The 8,221-nt window shown below is 41.9% G+C and overlaps 1 pseudogene; it reads left to right on the forward strand.

Moving 5' to 3' along the window:
* The first annotated feature begins 457 nt into the window (after positions 1 to 457).
* Positions 458 to 8,221, forward strand: part of LOC102430598 — a 25,705-nt pseudogene continuing 17,941 nt past the window's right edge.

Here is an 8,221-nt window from a genome sequence, read left to right on the forward strand (position 1 = left end):
GGGGGTGGAAGAGAGGAGAGAAACATCAATGATGAGAGAGAATCTTGGATTGGCTGCCTCCTGCATGCACCCTACTGGGAATCAAGCCCATAGGGCCCTCAGGCATCTATTTGGCAGAAGCAATTCATAGTCTTCTTTGGGAGAATACACCCCCAACCTCAAACCTCAGAGAATTTCTGTACATAAGAGAAACAACAGTTAATAATTCATATTTTTAAATGCACTATACTGACAAGGAAGCAAGTCACCAAGAGCAAAACTCACAGAAACAAACACACACAAAAACAGACCTGCAACAATTTCAGGCATTGGAATTATCAGATATGGACCATAAAATATATATATATTTAATATTTCAAAAATTTAAAGGAATGAGAATATAAAAAAGAACAAAAGACTATTAAAAAAAGTAAAAGTCATAACGTGGCACCAGCCTGTAACTAAGCAGCCAGGAAAAATGGTGTTGATGGTGCAACTCTCCCAGCCAGAGTTGTAGCTAAATGATGCCCGCATCGTCCTGAAGAAGGCCACCAAGTGAGCTCATTGTGGAAGAAGAGAACCTCCCCACTGAGGAGGAAATCGTGCAGAACCAGTTCTCTGTCAAATGCTGGCTCCGACACATAGAGTTCAAACAAGGAGTGCGAAGCCCGGGCTCAATCAGCTGTGTGAGCAGGCACTGAAGCTTCTGTCCTGTAGCTACAACCTCGGGTACCACTCCCTGACTGCGAAGATGTCAATTCCTGCCGCGAGAGGGCCTTTGTGTTCCTGCACAAGATGCCGCACCTGTGGCTAGAAATCGCCAATTCCCCATGTACCAGGTCCGCGTCACACACACACACACACACACACACACACACACACACACAAACACACCTGCCGCACTTTCAACTGTGCGCCCCAGGCATTGCCCATCGCACAACACTCTCCTATTTGGCCCCTGTACCTGTGCTTCCTGGGCTCGCACCTGAGCCATGCGGGCCATGGTGCTTCCTTAAGCTGAGCCCTGAGAGCGCAGAGGAGCGCATGGAGTATCTCAAATCGAGCAATCGGCTGGACGAGGCCACACAGTGCCTGGCCACTGTGGTAGAGGACGAGCGCTGAGTCAAGTGCAATTACCAGCTGTGGCACGATCTCTGCGACCTCATCTCCCATAACCCGGATAAAGCACAGCCGCTCAACATGGGGAGGAGAGAGGAGCGAGGAAGGCCTCACCCGACCAGCGGGGTAAGCTTTGGTGCTTGCTGACCAACTAGTACCTCTTCGGTGGCCACTGTGAGAAGGCTTGGGAGGTGTGTGAGGTGTCCGTCGGGTCTGGCCATGGTCACCGTACAGGACTTCATCCAGGCGTTGGACAGCTCCGCCCAGTTCGAGGAGAGCAGGCTCACAGCTCAGCTGGAGACGCCTCGGAGCTGGGGCGGGAGGAGGAGGACAACATAGCCCTGAAACTGTGCCTGGCCGCTTCGAGCAGCTCATCAGCCAGCAGCCCCTGCTCCTCTACAGCGTCTTGCTGCGCCCAAACCCGCACCACTTGCTGAGTGGCACAAGCTCTGGGCCCTGCACCAGGGCTGCCCCCTCCCGGAGATCATCAAACACATACACAGGATCTATGCAGACGCCCGACCCCTTCAAGGCTACGGGCACACGCCACACTCATGGGTCAGGTTTGCCAACAGTTATGAGGACCACAGCCTGCATCGTCCGGAAGGAGGCCACCAAGGTGAGCTTCAAGCCGATGGATGACCTGGCAAGCGTATGTTGCGAGTGTGATGAGCTAGAGCTCTGACATGAGAATTGGGAGCAGGCCCTGAGGCTCCTGCGGAAGGCGACAGCACTGCCCCAGGCCAGGCCAAGAACTTTAACAACTCGGAGCCCGGGAAAAACCGTGTGTACAAGTCACTGGAGGTGTGGTCCCTGCTCCCCGACCTGGAGGAGAGCCTTGGAACCTTGCAGTCCACCGAGGTTGTGAATGACAGCTTCTTGGACCTGAGGATCACCTTCCCCAGATTGTCATCAACTCCACTATGTTCCTGGAGGAGCACACGTGCTTCGAGGAGTGTTTCAAGGCATATGAGTGGGGGCATCTCGATGTTCAAGTGGCCCAATACATCTGACATCCGGGCACCAACCTGACCAAATTCATCGCCCACTAGGGGGAGGCCACAAGCTGGAGCAGGCGCCGGGACCCCCTGGAGCAGGCATTGATGGCAAATTCGCAAACACCTTGCACCTGCTGTACTCATAGCTGCAGGAGGAGTGGGGTGTGACCCGGCAGACTCTCGGTGGCCGTGTACAGTACACCACCCGGCCGTGGGCATCCCGCTCAGCAGAACAACATGAGCAGTAACTATATCAAAAGGGTAGTGGATATCTATGGAGTCTCCCACTGGCGCGGCGTCTACCAGAATGGCAGGGAGATTCGGTCACACAAGCACGCCCGGGAGATGTGCCTGCGGCTTGTGGATAGGGAGTGAAAACCGGGGAGATTGACCACGCCCAAGCCATCTACAGCTTCTCCCAAATCTGCAGCCCTGGATGAGTGGGGCCTCCTAGCAAACGTGGGAGGACTTCGAGGACCCGCAAGGCAACAAGGACACCAGGAGATGCTGCAGATCCGCCGAAGCATGCAGGCCACGTACATCGTGCAGGTCAACTTCATGGCACATGCTCAAGGTGTGGGCTAGCTCCACAAACACCATGGCTGACCTCGCCCAGGAGCAGAGTGGCATGGAGGATACGAAGCCGCTGGAGCAATGGGCTAAGCAGCTGGCAGTGGAGGCCAAGAGCGACCAGCCCCCATGGGCCCAGAGGAAGATCCTGTTGGTGTGGAGCGATGCTTCCTGGGAGGAGCTGGCCAAGCCGACATGGCAGGACAACCCAGAGGAGATGGAGGTGGGCAAACGTGAGGATGAGGATGAGATGAATCTATAGCCCAATGAGGAGTGGCTGGAGCAGCAGAGCATGCTGCCCAACCTGCTCCAAATGAAGCCTGTTTCTATGGGAGAGAGAGAGAGAGAGAGAGAGAGAGAGAGAGAGAGAAAGAGAGAGAGAGAGAGAGTTTTAAAAAGCACAAATATATCTAAGGTATAGAAAATGTCATTCAAACTCAATGATCACTAATGATCACCTATGTCTTGGTTTCCAATATCATTCTCCAATAAAAGAAACCAGGGGTCCTCCTTGGAGAATTGGTTGACTCCAGGACTTGAGAACAACATACACAAAATGAGCTCAGAGAATCTTGTAGTGCCAGAGAGGAAAGAGGTGCAAAATGTAAAATCACAATGATACAGGCACACAGGAGCCAACTAAAAAAGCTCCCAATGGCCAAAGTTGAAACAACTTGAGGAACAAAATAAAGTAATATTGGGCTGTAACTCAAAGTATAGAACAAGTATCCACTAGTCTATACTGATATAAATAAATAATTGAATAAGTAAATGGGGGAGAAGAAACAAATCTTCCATAAAGAAGAATTCCAAGTAATTTACTACCTATTCCATCATCAAGGAGGTAGAGCATAACTTCTTAGCTGTGGGCTGCACAAAGTGACTTTATTCAAAAAAAGGACAGTATAGGAAGGGGTGGGGTGGGAAGTAACTTTACAGTGGAGAAATCTGACAAATATTACCTCAGCCAGGTGATCAAGGTCAACATCAACAATGATGAGTCCTGTTGACAGAATGTACCGTACCCTTGATATGATAAGAAATGGTGCTTTATCTCTGTGGTCTTCCTCCCAAAAACCCATAACTCCAGTCTAATCAGGAGAAAAACATCCGAAAAATTTTAATAGAGGGACATTTTACAAAATGCATGACCAGTACTCCTCAAAACTGTCATGGTCACCACCAAACAAGGAAAGTCTAAGAAATTGTCACAGTTAAGAGAAGTTCTCAAGAAGGAGACATGACAACTAAATGTAATATGGTATCCTGGATGAAATCCTAAAACAGAAAGAGGACATTAGGTAAAAACTAAGGAAATATATAAAAGATATATGAACTTTAATTGATAATAGTGTATCAGTATCAGTTTATTAATTGCAATAAATATACTATACTAATTTAAGATATTAATCGAAGAAACTGCATTCAGAGTGAATGGAAATTCTCTGTAGTATCTTTTTCATTTTTCTGTAAATCTAAGAAAATAAAGTTAGGGCTTTTGTTTGTTTTTAAAAGTCTTGCTAGATGAATTAAACAGTGGTTTGGACATATCTGAAAAGAGATTTATTTCTGGAAAATATATCCAAAGACACTACTCAGAATTCAGCTCAGCAATATCAAGAGAGAATAAGAGACTCAAAAGACATAGCAGGAAGTTCTAACTAATATGTCTAATTGAAGTTCAAAAACGAGAATAATGAGGGAATGGATGAGTGATAAAAGTGAAAGATAGGAAGTCCAAGTAATTTCCAGAATTAATTAAAGATATAATTTCTTAGAGTCCAATAAATATAAAATAGAAAAAATCCACACATGAAGACAAACTGTAGGCAAAGAGAAAATCTTAAAAGCAGTGAGAGGGGAGAAAAAGCCTAATTACCTATAAAGTAACATGAATTAGACTAAAAACTAACTTTTCAGTCAGAAGATAGTGTAATAGTATCTTCAAAATTGAGAGGAAATAATTTCAAACTTAGAATTTTATACCTGGAAAAACTATTCTTGAGAATAAAAACGAAATAAAGATATTTGGATAAACAAAAACTAAAGAAGTTTACCATTCAAAGATCCTACTAAATGAGCATCTAAAGGATGTACTTTAATAGGAAATAAATGATCCAAAAAGATCTCAGATCCAAGAAAGAATTGTAGCTAAATAAATGAATAAGCTTATGGTAAATTTAAACTAGTATTCAAAGCATAAAAATATCTATTTCATGAAGTGTAAAAAATAGAAAGATAAGGCACTAGACACAGTTACATGTAAGATGAGAGAAGGGTAATTTGAGTTCACATATACCAAGATCCTCATTTTGTTTGGGAGTGGGTGAAAATATTCACTAACCTTAGACTTAAATGTACATTGTTAAATTCCAAGAGTAATGACTAAAATAATAGATAATAAAGTACATATATTCCAAACAAATAAAGGAGAAAAACATAGAAGTAAAAACAAGTAAACAAACAGAAGAAAAATCTCAAACAATTTTAACAAGTCAAGAAAAAAATAAACTGTATATGCAGGACAGATAGAAAACACAAACTACAATGGCACCAATACATTTTTCACATCAACAATTATGTAAATATTTGATAAGTAGGAATCTTAACTTCCTCCACTGAATGGTCCTGCCATCGTATTCATCTTCTTCTTCAGCGTTAGATAGTCAATTGTCTCTGATAAAATTTGATACTTGGGCCTGCACAACCACCTTACCATAAAATATATTGTATGACAGAGGTGGTGTTAAACCCACTGTCTCTCGTTGGCTATTTAAACTCTCATTAATCAGTGCTACTAGAAGAAAGTCCTGATATAAACATAAAACATATCAAACTTAAATATATCATCTGTATTTTAGCATTTTCACCAGCCTATGACTACAAAATAAAGATACAATGTTCATATGCAGACTATAATTAAACAAATCCCACTGGGCTATTTTAGGAAAAGAGCCTCCTTAGAGCATCCTCCAGGTATTTCTAAGAGTTCTCAAAGTACTGCCTCACATATATTCTGAAGAAAGAGTCCTGATTTCCTTCCACTCCAACCTTCTTAACATTGCGCTTTTTTTCTGCTGTGGATGACCTTATGCACACACCACCTCACTGAACACTGCCTCTGCTGCAGGTGAACTACCAATGATCCCCATCCCCCCCAGTCTCACCTTAGGAAGAAGACATTCCTCTCCCTAAATCCCCCATATTCACACCTGAAGCCATTTTGTGACTTTCAATAATATTTCACTGAAGGCTTAAAGAATGATGTGACTATAACACGATGTGGCTATTAAAATATCTAGTCATACGCAAAGAAGAAATACAAATACCAACAAGTATATAAAAAAATGTTCAACGTCATTAATCATTATGGAATTGCAAATCAAAACCACAATGAGTTACTACCTCATACCTGTTAGGTTGAGTATTATCAGAAAACAAAAGAGAGTACGTTTTGGCAAGGAAGTGAAGATAGTACAAACTTTGTACACCATTGGTGGGAATCCAAAATGGTGTCACCTACTATTAAAAACAATATGGAGTTTTCTAAAAAAAAATAATAATAATAATAATAGTAATAATAATAATAGAACTGCCACTTCTGGGTATTTATCCAGAAGAATTGAAATCAAGATCTCAAAACGGTATTTGCACTCTCATGTTCATTGTGGCACTATTCAGTAGTCAAAATGTGGAAACAAACTAAGTGGCCATTAATAGATGAATGGATAAAAAATGTGGTATAGACACAATGGAAAGTTATTCAGCCTTAAAAAAAAGAAGGAAATTCTGCAATATGTGACAACATGGATGAAACTTGAGGACATTATGCTAGAAGAAATAAGCCGATTACAGAAGAATATATTCTGAATGAGTCCATCTGTATAAGTAATCTAAATAGTAAAAGAATAAAGTGGTGGTTGCTAGGGGCTGGGAAGAAAAGGAAAGGAAGAATTGATAATCAATGGGTATAAAATTTCAGGTATGCGAGATGAATAGGTTCTAGAGACCTGGTATACATTGTACCTATAGGTAGCAACACTATATTGTATGCTTAAATGTCTGTTTAGAGATTAGATCTCATGTTACATGTTCTTACCATAATAAAATAAAAGTTTAAAAAATAACCCTGTCATGGAACCCAAAAAGCTAATCTCAGTCTAAAACCTCAGAGCTTCATGTGGTTGGGTCAAGATCAACAGTCCCCAACAAAAACCTTTAGGCCTTTGTACCCTACAAACCCAAGTCTAACTAAATCCCAACTCTCCTAATCTATGATTCATTTTCTCACCTCTGAATGATTGATAGAGTAACGGATTCCCTTGAGAAAGATCCTACTCCATACCTACTACATGTGTCTCAACCTCAGAGACCAGAGAAATTAATCATTGATAATATTCTAAAATCTCATTTCCTAATGTCTGAATTATTTTGTCTAAAAACAAAAATTCCATGGGTGATATATCAATGATTCAACCCGAGTGTTGCAGTGCCAAATCCACTTCAGATCCTTCTCACATATCTCCTCACATTTTAAGTGGAGAGAGGAGCCCATATGTTTATGTGCTAGAAGTCCAGTTCCCCAGTTTGCTATGAAGCAGTGCTTAGACAAGAACACTGTTTTAGTTAGGGTAACGTGACCTGCTATAGCAAGTAAGATAAAATATTTCAACAAAATAGTTTATTTTCCTTTCGTTTAAGGTTTCAAGATAGTGTTCCAGGTCTGCAAGTACTGTTCCATTTGGAGGCAATGAGGGACCCAGGCTTCTTTTGTCTTGGGGCCTTGTCATCCTTTAGACGTCAACTGCATTCATTAAGGAAAAGAAGAGAGCATGGAGGCCTATGTAATATTAACAGTCTTGCCTTGGAAATGCCACACATCACTTCCACTTACATATTTTTAACAAGAACCAATCACAGCTTCACAACTAATGGTAAGGAAGATTAGGAAATACAGTCTAGCTCTGTGTTCAGGAAAAAAAAAAAAAGTGGAAACAATTTATAAACAACCAGCAGAGTTTTTTGCAAATGTACTCACAAATACCCAAAGAAAAATCAATTTATTTCAAGGGGAATTTTTTTTTTAAATTCTGCTGTTATACAATAGTGCTATTATACTCAATTTACTTAAAAAATTATCTTACAACTCAGTCTAACGCAAGTACATTTACATTAATTCATTACATTCGAGCTCCCCAGAGTAGGTAGGGAGGCCCATGATTTAAATCTACATGACTAAAAGCAAAATAATCCCTCCCAAGACAAAGAAAAAGGTTCCCCTAAAGCAGTGGTTCTCAACCTTCCTAATGCCGCGACCCTTTAATACAGTTCCTCATGTTGTGGTGACCCCCAACCATAAAATTATTTTCGTTGCTACTTCATAACTGTAATTTTGCTACTGTTATGAATCGTAATGTAATTTTATATGTGTTTTCCGATGGTCTTAGGCGACCCCTGTGAAAGGGTCGTTTGACCCCCAATGGGTCGCGACCCACAGGTTGAGAACCGCTGCAATGGCTAATTAATTCCTGCCTCTTGCTTTATTTCACTTCAAA

This window comes from Myotis lucifugus, unplaced genomic scaffold (genome assembly GCF_000147115.1).
Source record: "Myotis lucifugus unplaced genomic scaffold, Myoluc2.0 scaffold_38, whole genome shotgun sequence".
In the NCBI taxonomy this organism is placed as follows: domain Eukaryota; kingdom Metazoa; phylum Chordata; class Mammalia; order Chiroptera; family Vespertilionidae; genus Myotis; species Myotis lucifugus.